Genomic DNA, 24,649 nt, shown 5'->3' on the forward strand with positions numbered 1-24,649 from the left:
GAGCGCGCGCCCGCGGCGGTTCCGCTCCAGTCTGGAGGAGGGCTGCGCGCGCACGAGCGACGGGCCGTGACGTGCGCCGCTGTACGCCCGACGTCACGGGCCCGTGTGTAGTGGCGGCTGGGCAGCCCTCAGCAGCGGCTCTTGACGAGGGTGGTGCGGCCGCTGGGCGCGGCGTTTGGGGGTCCTGCGGCCCGTGGCGGCGGCGGCGACGATCAGGAGGACCCGCACTCCCAGCCGCGGAGTCGCCGCGCGCGCCCCTTCTCCGGCCTCTGGCGGTACCGGGCCCGCGGCTTCCTCCTTCGCAGCCCAGCTTCCCGCGGGCCTCGGGGCCGCGGCGGCGAGAAGAACCGAGGGCCACCGAGAAGCTCCGCCGGCCGCGACGGTCCCCGTGCCTGCCACCGCGCCCGGCGCGGGCTCCATGTGAGGGAGGGCCGGGCCTGCCCCCGGCCCGCACCCGACTCCTCGTGCGCCCCTCCGGCCCCCGGCGCCCCGCGGCCTCTCGGACCGGGGGGCGCGGTGACAGGCCGCGCGGGGGCGGAGGGGTGGGCCTGCGGCTCGCTGCGTCTCGGTGGAGCGGCCGGTACGTGCCTATGAGTGGATGGGGGGGGCGGGGCGCGGGCGGACGTGGGGAGGGGGCCGCCGCCGGCCAGTGCGCAGCTCGCGGGCGGAGACTTCGCTAGGTGCTCTACTCTCCCGGGTGGGCGGGCGTGCGCCGCCGGCTGCTGGTCCCGAAGTCCAGGTCTGCGCGGAGCTGTCAGACTCGAACTCTGCAGGAGTTCAGGAGGAAGCCTGCCTCTGGTCTCCGGGAAAGCGGAAGGTTTCCGCGCAGTGAGGGAGAAGGTGCCTGTCTTTGCGCTGCTATGGTGCGGTGGACTGGTGGTTAGGGTTGAATCCCTTTTCTCTCTGCGGACCGATTCACTTACTTGTTTATTGTCTCGCCTCACCGTCTGCCCATTTTACAGATCAAAAGAATTGATGAGGCTCAGTTTCAGCAACTTGGCCAAGATCGTGCACTTTGGTAATCTGGGAAGGCCTAGATTTGAATATGTTGTCTCTTTTGTAGAACTGTATTTCTGGGTTTTGAGAAAATAAATATGTGAGGGAAGTGAGAATCGCTGGAAAGTTTCTTCTTGGCAGTAAATTCTAGATGCATAGGTAGACATAATTTACTTGCCCCCAGTGTGTGCTGTTCGATGTGTTTTGCTGCAACCTAGCGAAATGATTTTTCTTGGCTCTTTTTTAAAATTACTTTTAAAAGGTGACTCCATACACTTTTATCTTTTTTTTTTTTCAGTAGGACTGACTGAATAGAAAATATTCCTCCTTTTATCAAAAAAAAGAAATATATTTGGTAAAACTCCAGTTTCTTGAAAAGTTACAATTTTACTTGTGCAATTTATTCTTGATGCATACAAGGAACTCACAGTTGGGTTATTTGCTTGAGATTTCCTTATTGCATAATTTGTTGCTGGATTATGTGGCAATGGCCACACGCTTAGTAATTTGTGCATTAACTTATGCAATATTTCTGAGTGGAATGTCAAAATTTAATGTGTGGAATATCGTAAAAAGTTATGTTTTAATGTTTTTTTTTCCTTTCATAAACAACTAAGTTTATGAACTTGCTGAAATTCTCATTTTTAGCATTGGCTTGTACTGTTTCTTTGATTATGGTTAGTGAAAAAGTAAAGAACCTTTACATTTCTCTTTACAGGAGAAAGTGTTGATAAATTACTTTGAGTATTTAAGCTTCATGCATGGTTGTGTTTAAGAAATCTGTTGATGCCCAATTGTAGTACTTGATCATTTTCTTCAGTACATTAACAGGTTTAAGAAAACTTGTGGTTGAGTATCTTTATAACGTTGTAGAAAAAAGGTTGAATTATAGACTTAAATGGATGTTTCACAGATTGATTTGTTGTTTGGTTAAAATATAAACGTATGTTGAGTTTTGCTGAATATCGTATCATTATAGGATACTTACCTAGTCATGCTCCCCATACATGTCTCTTGAGAAAACTAGTTATTAAAGATTTATATTAAATAATTGGATTACATTCTAGATTCAGTCTTTTAAGCAATGTTTTAGTTGGAGCTTTCATTCCTGGTTTACCTGATTACTACCAAAGGGGTAGTAATAGATGCTGTATTAAAATGAAACCATGTTTGATTCTCAATTCCTACGCTTTGGTTTCAGGTTGATTTTTTTTTTTTTTCCTTGTAGTATTGGTACTTTCTAGGCTTCCCCCACTGCACCACCCCCCACCCCCGAACCCAGCCCCAACTTTTTGTTATGAAACAATCTCAAGCACACAGGAAGTTGGTGATAGTGAGCATCCATATAATAATCCTCTAGATTCATTTGTTGACATCTTGCCATATTTGCTTTATCTGTAAATATGTGTATGTTATTTTTGGCCATACCACTTGAAACTAAGCTGTAGACATTACCCCTAAAAATGTCAGCTTGCATCTCCAAAATAAGGACATTTTCTTATATAGACAGAATATTATTATTAACTTCTTTAAGTTAATTTTCGTGTGTGTGTGTCTGTGTGTGTGTGTGTGTTTAGGGCCGCACCAGCAGCACATGGAGGTTCCCAGGCTAGCGGTTGAATTGGAGCTATAGTCACTGGCCTATGCCACAGCCATAGCAGTGCCCCATCTGAGCTGCCTCTGTGACCTGCACCACAGCTCACAGCAATGCCAGATCCTTAACCTACTGAGCAAGGCCAGGGATCGAACTCTGTGTCCTCATGGATACTAGTCAGATTCGTTTCTACTGAGCCATGACAGGAACTCCCTAGTTAATGTTTTTTTTAATTGATAATTAGTTAACAGTTTCTTATTGATAATTTCTTAATATAATCTAATATCCATCCATGTTTAAAGCTCCCATTTGTCCTGAAAGGTCTTTTATGACTTCTTATACCCAACTCCATCAAACCAGGATCCCATCGAGGTTTATTCACTGCGTTTGGTGGTTAAGTCTCTTTGATCTCTTCTAATCAGAACAGCCTCATCTCCTCCTTTTAAAATGGTATTGATTTTTTTTAAAAGAAATCAAGCCAGTTGTCTTTCAAAATGTCACGTTCTTAATTTGTCTGATTTTTCCCCCTCATGTATCATTTAGCAAATTCACATATTTCCACCTGTATTAGCTAACTGTAAGCTAAGGTTTAGAGGATTGATTAATTTCAAATTAAATATTTTGGGCAAGAATAACTAGTGAGTGTTGCTATGTACTTTATATTGCTTCCTATCAGTGGACATGTATTATCAAGTCCTATTATTTGTGATATTGAGTTTGCTCATTTGGTTATGGGGGTGAGGTATATTTTCCCACTGTAATTGTTAAGTCGTCTGGCATGATAAATTAGCTCTGTAGTGCTAGTCTGTTCACCAGAAATCTTTCACCTAATAGTTGTATCTATTTCTGCATCTTCTTCGGACCCTTGTCAAGCTAACTTTTGGATTTCAACTTTAACAATCATTTGTTGGGTGTATAGATAGTAACAAAACACAGAAGTAGTAAAAATATTCTTTGGATCTAGGTTCTGATTTTGAAGATTTTAAAGATTTTAAATTATGAATTCAGGGTATCTCCTGTTATGAATAAAAAGAAACCTGTCTTGAAAAAAATGGGAAAAATTCAATGCCTGTGTTTTCCTGTACTCTCTCTTAAGGAATATGTGTCTTGTCAGTTTTCTTAGCCAATATTTGTTGTACCAGAATATCCAGAAATATAATAGAAGAATGGCTTTACTAAAAAATGTTTTGAGGAAACTTTATTTCCTGGCGTTATGCAAAGGAGCACTTGACTGAGTGTCAGAAGATCTGAACACTAGTACTGATTCTTCCATTCTGTGAAGTTCAAGAATTATGATTTTTTTGGAGTTCCCCTCATGGCGCAGTGGTTAACGAATCTGACTGGGAACCATGAGGTTTCGGGTTCGACCCCTGGCCTCACTCAGTGGGTTCAGGATCCTGCGTTGCTGTGAGCTGTGGTGTAGGTCGCAGACGCGGCTTGATCCTGAGTTGCTGTGGCCCTGGCGTAGCCCGGCAACAACAGCTGCGATTAGACCCCCTAGCCTGGGAGCCTTCATGTGCTGCGGGTGCGGCCCTAAAAAGACAAAAAAAAAAAAAAAAAGATTTTTAATTTCATTCTGGGTTCTCATACCATGATTAAGTTAGTAAATATCTGTGAATTTCTGATAATGGGGTGTGTCAGTTAAATTTAAAGACAAATTGTTTTGGAGTTCCCTTGGTGGCATAGTGGTTAATGAATCCGACTAGGAACCATGAGGTTTTGGGTTCGATCCCTGGCTTGCTCAGTGGGTTAAGGATTTAGTGTTGCCGTGAGCTGTGGTGTAGTTCACAGACGCGGCTCGGATCTCATGTTGCTGTGGCTCTGGCGTAGGCCGGTGGCTACAGCTCTGATTAGACCCCTAGCCTGGGAACCTCCACATGCTGCGGGAGCAGCCCTAGGAAAGACCAAAAAAAAAAAAAAAAGAAAGAAAAAAAAAGACAAATCATTTTAATTAAGCCAAATAGAAGTAAATCAGATATGTATAATGTAAAATTGAATATATTTCCCATTGAATTAACTGACATTTAGTAGGTGATTGTTTTAAAGAAGGGTTCATAGTAGGACTGACTTAAGTAGCACATTGTCTTATTAAAAATATGATTTAATTCACGAAACAAATTTAAAGTTTTTTTACACATCTCTTTTATAAAATCAGAATGGGATTTTATTGTAACGAACCCAGCTAATACCCATGAAGAGGCTAGTTCGATCCCTGGCCTCGATCAGTGGGTTAGGGATTCCGTGTTGCCATGAACTGTGGCATAGGTCACAGACGAGGAGGCTAGATCCAGCATTGCTGTGGCTGTGGTATAGGCCAGTGCTACAGCTCCAATTCCACCCCTAGCCTGGGAACTTCCATATGCCTCTGGTGCAGCCCTAAAAAGACCAAATAAATAAATTAAATTAAATCAGAATGAACTGTATATATGGAAATTTAAAAAACTTTTCCCTTATTTGTGTGATGTGTATCTCTCCATACACACAGACGTTTATAAGAAACATGTCTATAGTTTGTCTTTAGGATATCCCTGGAATTAATTTATTGGGAACATTGGCTGACTGCATTTCTCAGTGTTAATCACATATTTGCTTTTAACATCTCTTGTATTGTCGCCTTTGTTGTTACTTAACTCTTATTGCTTGCTTTTTTGTTGTTGTTGTTATACATACTTTGTCAGGAGGATGGTGATAGAATTCTTTGGAGTTCCTCCTGTAACTAGCTCCCTGCCTTTCTTATATGTACTCAAGAGTGTTTTGCTTGAGATTCATAGTGCCATAAATTTTGAAAGCACTGTGTAGTCTATAAACCTTGGGGGGTTTTCCTAGAGGTAATTTTTCCCTTACTTGTGCAGTTAGTTGTTTATTGTGGACTTTAACAATTAATAATGACAAATTAAAATAATAGTTTAAGATATGATTTTATCCATATTCTTTTGATAATTTGCAAATTGGGCTCCCTCGAGCACTCAGGACCTGCCTCTACTACCACCCACTCATCACCCTGCACTGCTCTCATCTCTGTGTCCTCCACTGGGAAGTTAGCTCTGCAAGGATAGCGGCAGTGTTTTTTGATATTGGTGCCGCAACACCTAGCACAATGCCTGTTTCCAAGTGTTTATGGGAATTGACCTCCTTTTAAAGTATCCTAAGTTTCCTAAAAGATGGTTGATGCCTACCTGAGTTGAACAGGGTGGGCAAGTTCAATATTTCCAAATGCTCAGGAAAAAAATCAAGTATTTGTGAACAGCTCTACCACAGAGGCAAGGCGTGGAAAGGTTTTTGAAAATTATTAATAGGAGCCAGTGGGAAAATGTGAGACAATACTTACTATTTTTGTCAGCCTGAGAGCAGATCTGAAGTCTAAGGTGAAGTCAGTTTTTAATTGTTTCTATTTAATGATAGTTAAATGTTCACAACTTATTTTGTTTTAGATTTGTGACTTGAAGATACTTCATTATCTTTATTTGGTAAGTTAGTGATTACTCCAAATTTGACTGACTTGGCTACATGTTAAAGATATTTGTGGAGTTTTAACCCAACATATTTTGTTTGTTTGAATATGATAAAGGAATGAGACCAATATCCTTGATTCAGTTTAAGGAGGGATTAATATCATGATATGTGTGATGGCTTTACCGTATTTTTAAATCAGTTTAGACATTTTTAAGTACCCTTTTGACTCCTTCTTAAAATTAGTTCTATTTTATGGTATCACATAGTGTATAAGAACAATAAGTCAAACAATATTTACAAATTTTCTGATTTGTTTATGCATTATAATAAAAGGAAAGAAGTAGAAGGTAGCTCAGCTTTAGTGTTGATAAAGAGGTGGTGCAAGATTAACCATCAAGTCTGTGAGCAGTATCTGGCTCCATTCTGTTGATTTCACCTCCAAACATAAATCTTGCATAAATCTTGCTCTATGATTTGAGAAAGAGTAGATTAGTTAGGGTTAGAGTTTATTTAGGGATGTACCTAAGGAGTTTGTTAAGACTGTTCCTTAAGTGAGCACCACAAACTCCAAAATGTATTCCATACTGTTTGTTGAACACTGGTGGTAACTAGGAAGCTGAGTTCAGACTTAAATATGCCATTCATTAGAAATAGACGGTGATAAAGTGACTTCAACATTTTTGAATTTGGTAAGTTGCCCTAGTTAATTTCTTAAGGACATAGGCTGTGTGATTCTGTGAAACCCACCACATAATAGAAAATAATGAAGAGTCAAAAGAGATTTAAGTTTTCTTGATTCGAAGGTTGTTAAGATAACAACAGTCCAGGGAAGATTTGTTATAGGGCAGCATTTTGGAAGATAAATAGCTCTTTTTAAATGTGATTAATTTATTAGAGTGAGATCTTCTACTTAAAGATATTTTATAGCCAGATATCTTGTGTTGAACTGCGCTTGATTTCGGTAAATACTTGTTGAAAGACTTAATGAGTAAGGAGTTCCTGTCATGGCTCAGCGGAAATGAATCTTACTAGTGACCATGAGGATGCAGCTTTGATCCCTGGCCTCGCTCAGTGGGTTAAATATCCGATGTTGCCGTGAGCTGTGGTGTAGGTCGCAGATGCGGCTTGGATCTGTCATTGTCGTGGCTGTGGTGTAGGCTGGCAACTACAGCTCCGATTCAGCCCCTAGCCTGGGAACCTCCATATGCCAAGCGTGTGGCCCTAAAAGATAAGAAAGAAAGGGAGGAAGGAAGAAAGAAAGAGTTAATGAGTAAATTCAGGACATATGTGATAGAAATCAGACTCACCCATGGGACAGTTTAGTGACAAAATCTAGAATAGTAAGCATTAACTGCTAGAAAATAACAGAGAAGAACTAAATTATTATATTATGAATGGGGAACCAAGACCAGTGAAATTCATTTTTGAAACTACTTTAGCCAAAAAGGTGCGAAAGATCTTTTTTGAAAAAGAAAAAAAAATAGTATTGGAAAAATTGTACATGAAGTTTTTTATGCCCACTAGAAATTTAAAAATAATTTATAGATATATTTGGATAAGAAAAAAAAATGAAGCTTCCCACTTCCCAATGGAAAAAACATTTAGGACAAACCATGCATCAGCAAAATCTTTTCTCAGAATCTTTCTGTATTCTTATTCTTTCTTTCTCCATTTTCACATCTGTAACCAAAGCACAGAAATACTTAAATGTTCTTAGCTTATTTTGTTCTTAGTTAAATTAGTGTTAGCATTTGTTAATCTGATACCCACTCTAGTGTTTTCTCTCATTTAAATCTTGCTCTTTTGCAAATGGGAAGATCAATTGGGAGATATGGCTTCTTTATAGAATGAAGGACACTTCAGCTTGTTTCCAAAGATGGGCAGCTCAGAACTGATAAAAGAAGGCTTGGTTGGAGGTAATGAAAGGACTGAGTGGTCTAGATTTGGTTGTGCAGGAAGATCTGAGAAGGGAAAGTTGCAGAGATTTCTTCGTCAGTAGACGGGGGGAAGGCTTGGGTAGTTGCATTCGTTAGAGTTTAGTCACAGAAGCGGAACTGCTACGGTGTTATGGAATTAAGCGTTTATGAAAGGAGGAAGGCCTTACAGAGTTGTGGGGGAAACTCAGAAATCAGAGTCTGTAAGGGGCAGTTGGGAGATCAAAGAAGTCCCTAATCAGCCTCCCTGAAGCTGGGGTGTAGTAGGCAAGTCAGAGAAGGTGAATTGCCTCTGAGGAGCGGGTGAATCTGAGGAACCAGTTATGCCCAGCTGCTGGAGTGGGACCACGCAGTAGAGCTGGTGGAAAGTGTATGGAAAGCTGCTACCTCTTCTGTGGTCTTCATTCGAGCTTTTGGTGGTAGACCTGAGGTTGCTGTTTGGTTGGCAGGGTTGGCAATCAGGAAGAAGAGCTACACACAGTATGGGGGAGAGCAGAGACATGGTGAAATCCTCTGGCATCTTCAGTTTGACTAACTCTAACCTGAAATCATATGGGAAGAGGATTCTGGGAATTGTAGTTTGAGCTTAGCCCAGCTGCGCTTAACCTAGCTGCCAAAGCAGGTGAGAGTGGGAGTGGGGAACTAAGTGGGGATGTGATAGTGTGGGAGTCCACAGTGGTATTTTATAAATCTAGGTTCATTTTACTGTGAGAGAGCAAGTTCTTTACATTCTACGAGCCTTTTTCTTCCTCTGTGAAATGGGAGATAATCTTTACTTTATGTGATTATTGTAAGGATTAAGGGAAATGTTTGCAAAGCATTTAGCAGAGTGTCAGCACAATGCAAACTATTATAAAGAGTAGCTTCTATTAATAGTAGTAGTTGTGGTAGTGATAGAAGGGATTGAGAAATATTTCGAAATGAGAGGGGAGGAGTAGAGAAGATGAATGGGAGTAAGAATGACATGGAAGACATAGTTCTTATATTTGAGAATGTTATATTCTGGTGACAGAGAACACATGTAAACATATAGAATGTTTAGGAAGCTGTTAAGTAGGGCAGTATCCTTTAAGAAAATAACTGCTGTGCTGAGTGTAGAGACCGCAAGTGCTGTCATTCCAGTGTAGTTAAGGTTAAGTGGTAGTGTATGTGAAATTCCTGGTACACTGAGAGTCCACAGAGGTTAATTATTTTCCACTTCGTTTCATTTATAGAAGGAAGGATGGCCAGGTGAGGGGGATGGGAAGGCTTAAGCTGGGTCCTTCAAAGATGGTTTAGACAAGTAGAAAAGCGGAAGGAAGCATTTCAGACAATAGTAGGAGGCATCAACAAGGCATGTGGTGCTTCATGAACACAACTGTATACCTGTTGACTCCTGCTCTTTGCTTTTGTAATCTATTTGTAGTTTCTAAAGATTGTGTTTGTTCCTGCTTGGACTGGTTGCCCACCTCTGGACTATCATTTATGGTGTGGGACAACACTGAGCTAATTTGATATCAGTTAGTAATTAAGTGGGTGGTTGGAGGTGTGGTGGTAGAAGAGACAAGTTTCCAGAAGAAGGCCACTATGGATGAATCACTCCTTTTGTTATAGTCGTTCAGTATTATAATTCTACCTTGTTCTTTTCAGGACATTATTAAGCATTTTATTCTTTTTATACAATTCGTATTTATTTAACTTCACCACGTTTACCAATTTCTTGTTAGCTTTTGTTCTGAAATCACGTTCCTTCTTCATGAAGTATATCCTTCAGAAGTTCCTTGACTAAAGGTCTGTTGGTGGTAAATTAGGATTTTTGTTTGTTGAAAATATTTAGCCCTTTTTTTTTTTTTTAAATGGCTGCACTTGTAGCATATGGAAGTTCCCAGGCCAGAGACTGAATTCAGGCTGCAGCTGTGACCCACACCACAGCTGCAGCAATGCTGGATTCTTTAACCCACTGTGCCAGGCCAAAGATTGAACCCATGCCTTTTTAGCAAACTGAACTGCTGCAGATGGATTCTTAACCCGCTGCACCAGAGCAGGAACTCCTAGCTCTTGTTCTTGATTGATGTTTTAGTTGTGAATGAAAATCTGGATTAGCACTTACTTCCCTCTAAGCATTGTTTTTTTTTTTTTTTTTTCCTTTGGCCACACCTGTGGCATGTGGAGGTTCACAGGCCAGGGACTGAACCCATGCCACAGCAGTGACCTGAGCCACTGCAGTGACAATGCCGAATCCTTAACCTACTGCACCACAAGTGAACTCCCTCCTCAGCAATTTTAAGATGTTATTCCATTCTGTTTTCTGCCATATAATCAGACCTAAAAGATTGTACCGGATGTTTTATTATAGTAATATTTTAGTTTTGTTGTTAGTATAAAATTGTCTTTTGGATGGAGGTATTCACAGTAGCTTTTCTTTTTATTTCTGTTTTTTTTTGCCTTTTTTAGGGCTGCACCCACAGCATATGGAGGTTCCCAGGCTAGGGGTCGAATTGGAAGAGTTGCAGCTGCCAGCCTGTACCAAGCCATAGCAACGTAGGATCTGAGCCTCATCTTCATCCTACAGCTTGTGGCAAAGACAGGTCTTTAACCCACTGAGTGAAGCCAGGGATGGAACCTGCATCCTCATGGATATTAGAGGGGTTTGTTATACTGAGCCACAACAGGAACTCCCATCTATTTTAATTTTTGTATTCACTGAATGATTAATGAAGATCTTAGGAATGTCAAAGGGATCAGTAAAATAAGCCTTTAATAAATTTCTTTTAGTTGTTTGTGTGTATAATTATTACTAAAATATTTGATTACCTTTTCTGTATCACCACTGAAGATAAATAAATTAATTATTGTTCCTGTAATCATAATGCTCCATTCTGGTCAGGGGAGACAGACATATTAGGGTGACCTCATAATTTGTTATACAGACTGGGCTGCTTTTGAAAGTGAGAAGAAGCTGTTTTAATAATTATCTTGGGAGTTCCATCGTGGCTCAGTGGAAACAAATCTGACTAGTATCCATGAGGACGCAGGTTTGATCCCTGGCCTAGCTCAATTGGTTAAGGATCCAGAGTTGCCCTGAGCTGTGGTATAGGTCATAGATGTGGCTTGGATCTGGCGTTGCTGTGGCTGTGGTGTAGGCTGGCAGCTACAGCTCCAGTTCAACTCCTAACATGGGAACCTCCATATGCCATGGGTGTGGCCCTGAAAAGACAAAAAAAAAAAAAAAAATTATCTCGGAGCATCAAAAATAAACTGGGACTAGAGTTCCCGTCGTGGCTCAGTGGTTAACGAATCTGACTAGGAATCATGGGGTTGTGGGTTCGATCCCCGGCCTTGCTCAATGGGTTGGGGATCCAGCATCACCGTGAGCTGTGGTGTAGGTTGCAGACTTGGATCCCGGGTTGCTGTGGCTCTGGTGTAGGCCAGTGGTTACAGCTCCGATTCGACCCTTGCCCTGGGAACCTCCATATGCTATGGGAGGGCCCAAGAAATGGCAGAAAGACAAAAAATTAATAAATAAATAAAAATAAACTGGGACTCTCCTTAGCAAACTGGGATGTATGATTTATCCTACATATGTGAAATGAGTATGATACAGTGAAATATGTACAAAGTACCATGGGAATATGATACATGTTATAACATGTAAAATAATACTAAATGTGAAAGTGTAAGTAGTAGTAACATTCAAAACCTGAAGGTAGGAGTTCCCGTCGTGGTGCTTTGGTTAACGAATCCGACTAGGAACCATGAGGTTTCGGGTTTGATCCCTGGCCTTGCTCAGTGGGTTAAGGATCTGGCGTTGCCGTGAGCTGTGGTGTAGGTCGCAGACCCGGCTCAGATCTCGCGTTTCTGTGGCTGTGGTGTAGGCCATCAGCTACAGCTCTGATTGGACCCCTAGCCTGGGAATTCCCATATGCCGAGGGAGTGGCCCTAGAAAAGGCAAAAAGACAAAAAAAAACAAAAACAAAAAACCTGAAGGTATATTTAATTAAGTAATGAAAGCAGTAGCGCTTTTGATCTTACAGGAATGAAGAGTTCAGCTTAACCTAATGAAAACCTCATAAATGCCACAGGTGACAAAACTTTAAGAAATGTCGTTTTCTTTTCTTTTTTTTTTTTTTAATTTTTTTTATGGTTGCACCCACAGCACATGGAAGTTCCTGGCCAGTGATCAATTCTGAACCACAGCTGCAGTAATGCTGGATTCTTAACCAACCTTCCTGCACCACAGTGGGAACTCCCAAGACATTTCAAATTGGATGTGTAGGAGATCTTGCCCAGAAATGAGAGAAATAGGATACAAAGTGCTTGGAGTGGCAATTAAGTTTATTGGAAAAGGTTCATGAATAGGTTGTTTTGAGATGGAGTTAGGAGTGAAAGTTCCCAAAGAGGAGGGAGAAATGGGCATTCAGGGGATGGGACAGAAGCCAAAACCCAGGAAGGTGGAGGTAGATTGGGTTGACTAAAACAGCTGTGTGATGTCGTGGTTGTAAGGAAATTCAAATTGGAGGTTTAAGATATTTGTTAATGGCCTAGCTATTTACAAAATGCTTTTAGGTTCTGTGGGAGATATAAAGATATGTAAGTAATATTTCTTGCCCTCCAGGAGCTTACTGTATAATTAGAACACAACCAAGTATACATAGAACCTTTTTCACAAAGCATGAAAAGAAAGGGATTATGGCAATTGATTTGATGAAAATTCACTGGCCTTGGGGTTTTATATTGACGTTTGAGATTTTGGCAGTATATACTGACTTCAGAGTTCTGACTGAGAAATACCGTGTTTGATATTATTTGGCAGTTTTGATTTATATGATAGGCAGTAGAAGGTGTTTGAATCCTAACAGCACAAAAAAGTATGCACAACATAATCCTATTTTGCCTAGCTGTGATTGCATTATACCAGTATAAGGTATATGAATTTGCTTACTTTTTAAGCTTTGGATAGATTTTATAATTTTAAAAAGACATTAATATTTTATTTTATGTTATGTTAATTTAATTTTGTCTTTTGTCTTTTTAGGGCCACACCCACGGCATATGGAGTTTCCCAGGCTAGGGGTCTAATCAGAGCTGTAGCTGCTGGCCTATGCCAGAGCCACAGCAACCCCAGATCCAAGCTGTGTCTGCCACCTACACCACAGCTCATGGCAATGCCAGATCCTTTAACCCTATGAGCAAGGCCAGGGATGGAACCCGCAACCTCGTGGTTCCTAGTCGGATTCGTTAACCATTGTGCCATGAGGAGAACTCCAAGACATTATTATTTTAGAATTTGGCATTTTGTCATTTTTAAAATCCATACATTGATGAGGTGAGCATGTTAGTACACAGTAGGCATGTGGTCAATGTTGGTTGAACAAATAAACAAATGAAAGGCAATATAGTGCAGCATATAAGAGTGGATCTTGAACAAGATTGTCTCAGTTCCAAAGCTGAACTTAAATAAACTTAGCTCTTACTATTTTCCTTTCGAGTGTTCACTATGCTCTGGTATTTTAAGTGCCTTACAACAGTACTTCATTTGAACCTTATAATAATCACATGAAATAGGTACAGTTACTGTCCCCATTTTATAGATGAGGAAATAAGCACTGAGAGCCGTTATTATCATTATTGTCAATGAATTTTGAGTGACATTTTTAGTAAACCAATTATGAGGACTTTCTCCGTAGTACCTGATAGAAATAGGGAATGGCAGCCAGGGTACAAATATCTTATCTACATCAGCCAACAGTGATTTGAGAGTTTTTAAAAAGCCTAAATTTGTTATAGAGTATTGATTTAATAGCTACCCTGTTCTCCTTTGAGATCTGTTTAATAAGATATTTAAGATTTACAGGCATTTAAAATGAATTTCCCAATAGTCTCAATATGATTTAAGAACTAAGAAAGAAAGAAAAAAAACCCAAATCTTTATATAGCAATTTAATTTTAACAAACATTTACGTACTTATTATATTATTCCGGGCTCATTATAAGCACTTTACAAACATTAACTTGTTTAATTTCCATTGCAATCTGGTGATTATTGTACCTATACACAGTTTCCTATTACAGATAAGGAAAGTAAGGCAAAGAGAGGTTGAGTCATTTGCCTGAGATCACACAGCTAGTGAATGGCATGTGCGGATCTCATACCCAGGTGGTTTGGCTCCACAGTCTGACCTCTTATCTACTGTGCTTGCTATTTTAATTTTTATAGGGAGCATGACCCATTGAGAGTTAAAATGTGGGTGAGTAAGAAGTAATGTTATAGATCACAAATATGCTGTTTCTGTGCAATACTTTAAAAAGGAGAAGAATATTAGACCCCTAGCCTGAGAAGCTCCATATGCCATGGGTGTGGCCCTAAAAAGATAAAAAATAAAAAATAAATAAAATAGAATTGTCTTTTTAGAGTTTAGTTTGCCTTTAGCTCTGAGCTGTTTAGAGGAAGAGAAGGCAACCAGCACCTATTAAGTTAGAATCTCTATGACAAGCATTTGTGTTAGGCACTATACCTATGTCTTATTCAGTGTGTAAAGCAAACCAGGAATATGATCTCTGATATATTAATTTCATAAACAATTACTTGGATACTCTGGTTGTATTCAGAATGGCCAGAATCTGTTTGTAATTTTTTTTATTAAAGTATAGTTAATTTACAGTGTTCTGTCAATTTCTGCTGTATAGCAAAGTGATCCAGTCAGACATATGTATTATACATACATATTTTTTATATATTATATATAATATATACATTCTTTTTCTCATATTATCTTCCATCATGTTCTATCACAAGAGAATGGATATAGTCCCCTGTGCTATACAGCAGGACCTCGTTGCTTATCCATTTTAAATGTAATAGTTTGCATCTACTAACCCCAAACTCCCTGTCCATCCCACCCCCATGCCTCCCACCCCCCAGCTGCCACAAGTCTGTTCTCTATGTCTGGCAATCTGTTTCTCTTCTGTAGATAGGGTCATTTGTGGCATATTTTAGGTTCCACGTATAAGTAATATCATATGGTACTTGTCTTTCTTTCTGACTGACTTCACTTAGTGTGAGAATTTCTAGTTGCATCCGTGGGGCTGCATATGCCATTATTTCATACTTTTTATGGCTGAGTAGTACTCCATTGTGTGTGTGTGTGTGTGTGTGTGTGTGTGTGTGTGTGTGTACCACTTCTTCTTAATCCATTCATCTGTTGATGGATATTTAGGTTGTTTTCATGTATTGGCTATTGTGAATAGTACTGCAATGAATATAGGGGTGCATATATCTTTTTGAATTGTAGTTTTGTCTGGATGTATATCCAAGCATGGAATTGCTGGATAATTGCTGGATCATATGGTAGTTCTGTATTTAGTTTTCTGAGGAATCTCCGTACTGTTTTCTATAGTAGTAGTTCCAGTGTATGTTCCCAGCAGCAGTGTAGGAAGGTTCCCTTTTCTCCACAGCCTCTCCAGTATTTGTTATTTGTACAAAATGGCCAGAGTTTTGAACTCACTTCCCTCTGTGACTCTAAAACATTCTGTTGCAATACTCTGCTTCCCAAGAAAATATGAGAACTCAAATTTGATTTGCCAGATAAACTACGTATTCTTTTGAAATGTCAGTTCAAGAATTGATAAAACATTTTATTAACTAAAGAATCTTTAGAACCTGATAACAGAAAGGAAGAAAATACCTCCTAAAGATGATGATTATCATGACAACAGGGACCACTAGATGGAAATTAGATTTTTCTTGGTCTTTCTGAGGAAGTGCAAGCGATTTGCCTATTTACAAGTGATTAACACTCTGTGTTAGGATGATCCTTCAACCTATTACAAATTACATTAGAGCTAGGGCTACTAAGTTATTATTAAGAATTAACCAAGCTGCAAGTGTATTCTTTAATCATTCTAAGAGAATATTGTTTTTTATTACTTATGTCAATACTTAAGATGTGTGGGGAACACTTTTAAAGTTCTCTTTAAATTTGAATTTCTTTTGGTTATGAGAACATAATATAATACAAAGTTCAGAAACTATGAAAGATAACACAGTGAAAGTCTCCTACCCCTGCTGCCCAGTTCTTCTTACCAGAAGGAACCAATATTATTAGGGAAATACTCCTTTGAAATTGTCTTCAGAATTTTCAAATATTTGAAATTGGGTTGTATCTGTCAAGTGATGGCAGATTTAATTTTTTATCCTTTTTTTTAGGCCCGCACCTACGTTTCCAGGCTAGAGGTCAGATCTGAGCTGCATCTGCAACCTATACCACGGCTCTTGGCAACACCGGATCCTTAATTCATTGAGTGAGGTCAGGCATCAAACCCAAATCCTCATGGATACTAGTGGGGTGTGTAACCTACTGACCACAATGTGAACTTCCTTATTTTATTTTTTAGAGTCAGAATTCCTTTGTAGTCTGATAGAGAAAGGGCTACTAGCCTTGTGTAACAATTTTAAAAATCAAAAGCAAGGAGTATCTGGAGTTCCAGTTGTGGCTTAGTGGGTTAAGAACTCAACTAGTGGGTTAAGAACTCAACTAGTATTCATGAGAGTACCGGTTCAATCCCTGGCCCTGCTCATTGGGTTGGGGATCTGGCATTTCCATGAGCAAGCTGTAGTGTAAGTCACAGATATGGCTCGGATCCTGAGTTGCCATGGCCTGTAGCTACAGCTCCTATTCAATCCCTAGCTTGGGAACTTCCATATGCTGCAAAAAACAAAAAACCAAGGAGGGAGTTCCCATCCTGGCTCAGTGGTTAATGAACCCATGAGGACATGGGTTCGATCCCTGGCCTCGCTTAGTGGGTTAAGAGTCTGGTGTTGCTGTGAGTTGTGGTGTAGGTTGCAGACATAGCTCGGGGCATTGCTGTGGCTGTGGTGCAGGCCGGCAGCTGTGGCTCTGATCCAACCCCTAGTCTGGGAGCCTTCATATGCCGCTGGTTTGGCCCTAAAAAGACCAAACAAACCCCCCAAACTCCAAGGAGTATCTATAAGGTAGTGAGACTCATGCATTTGAAGTATGTGGTATGGTAAAATGTGATCTATGTGTATAACTGTGAAACCATCTTCTGTCAAGGTAGTGAACTTATGCACTATCCTCAGAACTCAGAAGCTTCTTCATACCCTTTTGTTGTCCCATCACTATCGTGCCTCATTTCATTGACCCTAGGCAACCAAATGATCTGCTTTTCTGCTTTTTTATCACCATAAATTAACTGTTCACCTAGTGATGGACATTTGAGTTTCAGGTTTGGGGCTATTACTCTTAAAAGTTGATACGAGAGAGTTCCCGTCGTGGCTTAGCAGAATCAAGTCCCGACTAGGAACCACGGAGTTGTGGGTTCGATCCCTGGCCTTGCTCAGTGGGTTAAGGATCTGGCGTTGCCGTGAGCTGTGGTGTAAGTCACAGACGCGGCTCACATCCCGGAGTTCCTGTGGCTGTGGGGTAGGCTGGCAGCTGTAGCTCCGATTAGACCCCTGGCCTGGGAACCTCCATATGCTGCGGGTTACCAAGAATTACCAAACTCTTCTTTTGCTTTTTGGTCTTTTTAGGGCCACACCCGCGGCATATGGAGGTTCCCAAGCCAGGGGTCGAATCAGAGCTACAGTTGCCGGCTTACACCAGAGCTGCAGCAAGGGCAGGATCTGATCCGCGTCTGGTGACCTACACCACAGCTCATGGTAACACTGGATCCTTAACAACCTGAGCAAGGCCAGGGATCAAACCTGCGTCCTCATGGATACTACTAGGGTTTGTTACTGCTGAGCCACAACGGGAACTCCAATCTTGACAGTTTTGAAGTTTTATGGAGTAGTTAACTTTTAAAAATTCCTCAGTTGAGGTTTATGTGATGCTTCCTTATGGTTCAATGTAGGTTGTATATTTTTGTCAGGAATATGACAGACGTGATAAGGTCTTCTCAACACATCCTTTCAGTTATAAATTATTTTAATTTGCCCATTACTGGTGATCTTAATATTGATCACTTAACTAAGCTTTCTGCTGAATTTCTACACTTAGAAAGGTACTTTTCGGAGTTCCTGCTGTGGTTCAGCAGGTTAAGAATCCGACTGTAACAGCTTGGGTCGCTGTGGAGCCGAGTGTTTGATTCCCCTGCCCAGTGCAATGGGTTAAAGGATCCAGCATTGCCACAGGTCACAGCTGTGACTTGGATTCAGTCCCTGGTCTGGGAACTTCCATATGCTGAAAGTGCAGCCATTAAAAAAAATTTAAGAAGAAAGAAAAGAAGAGAGTTACCTTTGTGGCTCAGTGGTTAATGAATCCGACTAGGAACCATGAGGTTGCGGGTTCGATCCCTGGCCTTGCTCAGTGGGATAAGGATCCGGTGTTACCGTGAGCTGTGGTGTAGGTCGCAGACGCGGCTCTGATCCTGCATTACTGTGGCTCTGGTGGTAGGCTGGCAGCTGCAGCTCCGATTGGACCCCTAGCCTGGGAACCTCCATATGCCGCAGGAGTGGCACTAGAAAAGGCAAAAAGACAAAAGAAAAAAAAAAAAAAAGAAAGAAAAGTATGTTTTTCCTTTATAATTAGTGAAAATTTAGGGGGAAGGTATTTTGAGACCAAGCATTTCAATTCTTCATTACTTTACCATACCAGCTTTAGCATTCATTGAATTTTCTTGGCTGAGTTATTACTATTGATGATTTGCAAATAATGATCTTATAATTTTATTATATTATTACTTATTAGTTTATATTCAAATACCCATGCTTTGAATGTCAAAGAAAAGGCTTCTTCCTTTTCTCCCATTTATTGATTCAGTTTTTAATGTCGTCTCTGTGGACTTATGGATTCCTCTTTTTTTCAGTGGGTTGTACTCTATCATTATTTATTATGAAGCTCAAATTGTCCCATATTTGGCTAGGAGGAGCACCTTCAAGGTGGATCCTGTGACCTTTTGACATGTTCCGTGTTTCTTTGTATACTTTTTTTTGGGCACAGTTAGATGTTCCAGGCTCACCTTGGTGTTACCTGAGTCATACATGGTGATAAACCCATATTTTCAAGGAATCCTTGTTTCTTCTAGTGGAGATGGGTATTTAGAAACCAACACTCAGCAGGTATACTCATTGTAAAATGTCCCAACTTCCAGGTGTCTGTAGACAAAGCTGTAAAACACACATAGGTGTAAATGTGTGTTTTTGTGTACATCTCTTTGTTTCTTTGCATATTTAAAAATCATGATTTCAGAGTTCCTGTTGGGGCACGGTGGAAACTAATCTGACTAGGGTCCATGAGGTTCAGGGCTTGATCCCTGGCCTTGCTCAGTGGGTTAAGGATCCAGCATTGTCGTGAGCTGTGGTGTAGGTCACAGACGCAGCTTGGATCCCAAGTTGCTATGGCTGTGGCGTAGGTCGGCAGCTGTAGCTCTGGTTTGACCCCTAGCCTGGGAACCTTCATATATGCCTTGTGTGCAGCCCTAAAAAGCAAAACAAATAAACATTTTTTTAAAAAGGCGTTCCCTGAGTTCCCGTCAGCCCCCAAAAAAGAACAAACCAAACCAATCAAAACCCAAATGTAATAACGTATAGCATCCTATATGGAATCCCGGAAAAGAGAAAGGGCAATGAAATCTGAATAAAGTATACAATTAAGTCAATAATGATGTATCAATATTGATTCCTTACTTGTGACAAATATATAAGACATTAACAACAGGAAACTGGGTAGAGTACAAGAACCCTCTAAACTACCTAAAAGTTCCCTGTAAGTCTAAAAAGTAATTAAAGAAAAGAATGAACTGTAAAAGGAACGGATGGAGCAAAAACTAGTCATAAGATTAAAGTCCAGGAGATAATGATATATAAAAGCATTTAGAATAATATGGTAGCAGGGAAGATGGAGAAGAAAAAGATGGATTCAAGGTACATTCTGAAGACAGAATAAAGAGAACTTGGACTTCCAACTAATGCAGAATAAAGAAGTCAGCAAATCCTTCCTCCCAAAAATATGAATAAAACTGGACGAATTGCCAAAAATAACTATTTCAGGGATTTGGAAGTTGCCAAAAGATAAACAACAAATTGAGAAGTACTTATTCATGGAAAACTACCAGAACTTCAGGTAAAGCAGTGAGAGTCAGCAAATTCCCAACACTAGGCCAGCTTGGGCTGCCTAAGAACATTCAACAGGGAGTTCCCGTGGTGGCGCAGTGGTTAACGAATCCGACTAGGAACCATGAGGTTGCGGGTTCGGTCCCTGCCCTTGCTCATTGGGTTAACGATCTGGCGCTGCCGCGAGCTGTGGTGTAGGTTGCAGACGCGGCACGGATCCCGCGTTGCTGTGGCTCTGGCGTAGGCCGGTGGCTACAGCTCCAATTCAACCCCTAGCCTGGGAACCTCCATATGCCGTGGGAGCGGCCTAAGAAATAGCAACAACAACAGACAAAAAGACAAAAAAAGGAAAAAAAAAAAAAAAAAAGAACATTCAACAGAGCAGAACTGGCCTTGAAATACACCAACTCTGTTAGAGGGGCTGACTTCATTTAGTATAAAAGATAAAAAGCCCACATCGAATGACACCGTCAATAAAAGGAAAAACATAGGGTAAAAATCAATGGGAAAGGAGGTTTTTTTGGTGGCGAGTTAAGGATCTGGCATTGTCACTGCCGGAGCTTGGGTTGCTACTGTGGTGCAGGTCCAATACCTGGCCTGGGAACTTCCACATGCCATGGGTGTAGCCAAAAAACTTTTTTAATTTAAAAAAAAAGAATGAGGAAAACCAGTAGCTTTGCTAGGAGGAGGAGGAAAGTATCTCATTTGGGGGCAGACCAGCTAAAAATTTAGGGAAGATCTTGTTTTTTGTTTTTTGTTTTCATTTTTGGCTGCCCCACAGCATACGGAATTCCCAGGCCAGGGATCAGATCTGAGCTGCAGTTGCAACCTAAACCACAGCTTTGGCAGTGCCAGATCCTTAACCCACTGTGCCAGGCCAGGGATCAAACCTATGATCCTAATGCTCCCAAGACGCCATCAATACTGTTGTGCCACAGCAGGAACTTCTTAGGGAAGATCTTTAAAATGAGAGCTGCAGAAGTGCTATATGGACTCTTGACAATTCTTGGCTGACTAGGAAACTGTGGGCATGTGCAGATGGAAGAAACCCAAGAGGGCCAGGTACAAAGTAAAATTTAAGGTACATTTGGATATTGCCTTAAATTTGTGCTTTCTAATTCACATACATCCACCAGAAGATGGTCAAAGCCTTATGGGCTTGAGGTATTTGAGGGCAGCTCTGCCCAATCACTAACTGACTACCAAACTATATGGCCAAAGGGCAACGCCCAGGAAGCCTGGTTTAAAAATACAAACAGAAAGGAGTTCCCATCGTGGTTGCAGGTTCGATCCATGGCCTTGCTCAGTGGGTTAAATAAAGATCTGGCATTGCCATGAGCTGTGGTATAGGTGGCAGATGTGGCTCAGATCTGGCACTGCTGTGGCTGTGGCCGGCAGCTGTAGCTCTGATTGGACCCCTAGCCTGGGAAAGCACCATATGTTGAGGGTGTGGCTATAAAAAGCAAAAAAAAAAAAAGAAAAAGAAAAGAAAAACAAACAAAAATAACAAAGCAAATACGATAGCAGCCAAACAAGCATGGAAATAATGTATTCCGCAGATCAAGTAGAGCAAGTTGGTTTAAAAAAAAAAATCCCAATTTTGAGTTCCTACAATGCATTTTCTAATAGTCTAGTTCTCAAAAAAAAAAAAAAAAGAAAGAAAAAAAAAAGTGACCCAAACAAGCAAAGAGTAAATTGTGACCTGTACTCAAGAATAAAAAAGCTGTCAATAGAAAGTGACTCTGGGTAGGTCAAGATGTTGGAATAGACTTCAAAGCAACTATTGTAAATATATTTAAAAGAATTAAAGGAAAGTCTAACAAAAATTATTCCACAATAGGAAATATCAAAAGAGAAACAGAAACTATAAAAAGAGAACTAAAGTAGAAATTCTAGAGTTGAAAAATACCATATCGAAATGTAAAATGTATCAGATGGACTCAACAGTAAATCTGAGGTAACAAAAAAAGAATTAATTTCTACAAAAAGATCAACAGTAATCATCTAATCTGAAGAACAGAGAGAAAAAAGATTGAAGGAAAATGAACAAAGTTTCAGAGATTTATAAGACATTAAGCAGGCCATGTATCACATAAGAAAGGAGAAGGAAAAAGTGGACATAGAAAATATTTGAAGAAACAATGGCTGAAACGTTCCCAAATTTCATGAAAAACAGGACTCTGCACACCCAAGAAGTTTAATTATCTCTAAACCCAATAAACATCAAGAGATCGACACCTAGACACACAGTCAAATGCAAAAAACCAAAGATAAAATCGTAAAAGCAGAAAGAGAAAAATAACTCATTTCTTAGAGGGGAAAAATACAATTAACTACTGACTTCTACCATAAATAACAGAGTCAGAGAAAGTATGGGAAGAATGGGAATTCTAGCTGTGAGGCAGTGGAGGTACAGTGGTGAAGTTTAATGAGCCAGCTTATCTCTGTGGAGGCACCAGTTTGATCCCTGGCCTGGCACAGTAGATTAATGATCTGGCATTGCTGTGGCTGCAGTTGTAGCATAGGTCACAGCAGTGGCTCGGATTCTATCCCTGGCCTGGGAACTTCCATAGGCTGCCACAGGTGCAGCCAAAAAAGAAAAAAAGAAGAAAGTGGAATGGTATGTGTAATGACAAACATAAAACAAAACAAAAAAGTTGAGCAACAGTGGTTAACGAATCTGACTAGGAACCATGAGGTTGTGGGTTCGATCCCTGCCCTTGCTCAGTGGGTTAAGGATCTGGTGTTGCTGTGGGCTGTGGTATAGGTTGCAGGTGCAGCTCAGATCCCGCGTTGCTGTGGCTCTGCTGTAGGCTGGTGGCTACAGCTCCAGTTAGACACCTTGCCTGGGAGCGGCCCTAGAAAAGGCAAAAAGACAGTGGGTTAAGGACTCGGCATTACTGGAAGCTGCAGTACAGACTGTAGATGCCACTTGGATCCGGCATTGAGTAGGCAGGCAGCTGCAGCTTCAATTAGACCCTTGGCCCAGGAACTTCCACATGCTGCAGGTATGGCTGTAAAAAGAAAAAAAGAAAAGGTGAGGTGTTCAAATCAGTAGTGTCTCTGGAGTACTGGAACACAGATTCGATCCTTGACTCAGGGCGGTGGGTTAAGGATCCAGCACTGCTACAGCTGTGGTGTAGGTCGCAACTTAGGCTTGGATCTGATCCTTGGCCAGAAACTCCATATGCTGCTGGGCAGCCAAAAAACAAATACAAAATAAAGTAAAATAGGAGGTGAAATAAGACATTTCCAGATAAAAAGAGACTGAGTGAATTCATCCCAAGAATTACCTTATAAGAAATACTAAGGCGAGTTCTTCAGACTGAGTGAGAAGTGACATCAGATGAGGTAACTTGAACCCAGTAGACTAAGAACAAGAAGATGAACACTAGAAAGAGTTAAATATGAGAGCAAGTTTAAAAGACTACTCAAAAAAAGACTATTTTTTCCTTCTCTTAAACTCCTTAAAAAACATGTGATTGTACAAAGTTAATTCACACACCACACACACACACACACACCACACACGATGCCCACCCATTAACGCAGATTACACATTTTTTCCAAGCACTCAGGGAATATTCACCAAGATAGACATAGGCCATATCCTGGGCCACAAAATAAATCTCTACACATTTAAAAGAATTAAAATCATATAAACTATATGTTCTTTGCCATAATGGAAGCAACTTAGAAAGTAATAACAGAAAGACAACAGAAAAATCTCCAAACATTTGGAGGTGAAACAACATACTTTAAAAATAATCTGCAAAAGGGAAAGTTTCAACACATTTTTTTTAAGTATAAAGAACTAAATGGGAATACAACACATAAAACTATGTAAAACAAAGGTAAAGCAGTGGTGAAGGAAAAATTATAACACCGTGCTGAGCTGCTATTAGACCTGCCTCCCTCCACCAACAACTGCCCCATGTAATGTCCTTTGGGCTCCTGCAAATATGGAAAGGGCTAAGTCAAGAATGAAGCCTCTGGTGTGGAACTGGGATTGAAAGTACCATTATGAAATCAAGATTTTCATTTTTTTTTTAAGGGCTGCACCTACAGCACATGAGGGTTCTCAGGCTAGAGGCCGGATCAGAGCTGTAGCTGCTGGCCTACACCACAGCCATGGCAACGACAGATCCAAGCCGCATCTGGCGACCTACATCACAGCTCACGGCAATGCTAGATCCTTAACCTACTGAGCAGGACCAGTGATCAAACCTGAGTCCTCATGGATGATAGTCAGATAGGTTTTCCACTGAGCCACGAAGGGAACGCCTTTTTTTTAGTTTATTTTTATTTTTGTTTTTTTGGGGTTTTTTTGTCTTTTCTAGGGCCGCTCCTGCAGCATATGGAGGTTCCCAGGCTAGGCATCGAATCGGAGCTGTAACCACTGGCCTACACCACAGCCACAGCAACACGGGATCCGAGCCACGTCTGCAACCTACCATGAGGTTGTGGGTTTGATCCCTGGTCTTTCTCAGTGGGTTAAGGATCTGGCATTGCTGTGAGCTGTGGTGTAGGCCTGCAGCTACAACTCCAATTAGACCCCTAGCCTGGGAACGTCCATGTGCTGTGGGAGCAGCCCTAGAAAAGGCAAAAAGACCAAAAAAA

At 40.9% G+C, this 24,649-nt stretch overlaps 1 protein-coding gene across 2 annotated transcripts in view; it reads left to right on the forward strand.

The window, feature by feature from the left end:
• MAP3K2 (mitogen-activated protein kinase kinase kinase 2) overlaps window positions 498-24,649 on the forward strand; it is a 96,628-nt gene continuing 72,476 nt past the window's right edge. The window contains exon 1 of one of the 2 annotated variants that reach the window (XM_003359437.5): window positions 498-580. The gene's annotated coding sequence lies outside the window, so the exon portion shown is untranslated. Of the gene's footprint in view, window positions 581-656; window positions 841-24,649 lie in introns of those variants that run through there. The other variant, XM_005671635.3, reaches the window with a different exon arrangement.

Source organism: Sus scrofa, chromosome 15 (assembly GCF_000003025.6).
Source record: "Sus scrofa isolate TJ Tabasco breed Duroc chromosome 15, Sscrofa11.1, whole genome shotgun sequence".
Taxonomy (NCBI): domain Eukaryota; kingdom Metazoa; phylum Chordata; class Mammalia; order Artiodactyla; family Suidae; genus Sus; species Sus scrofa.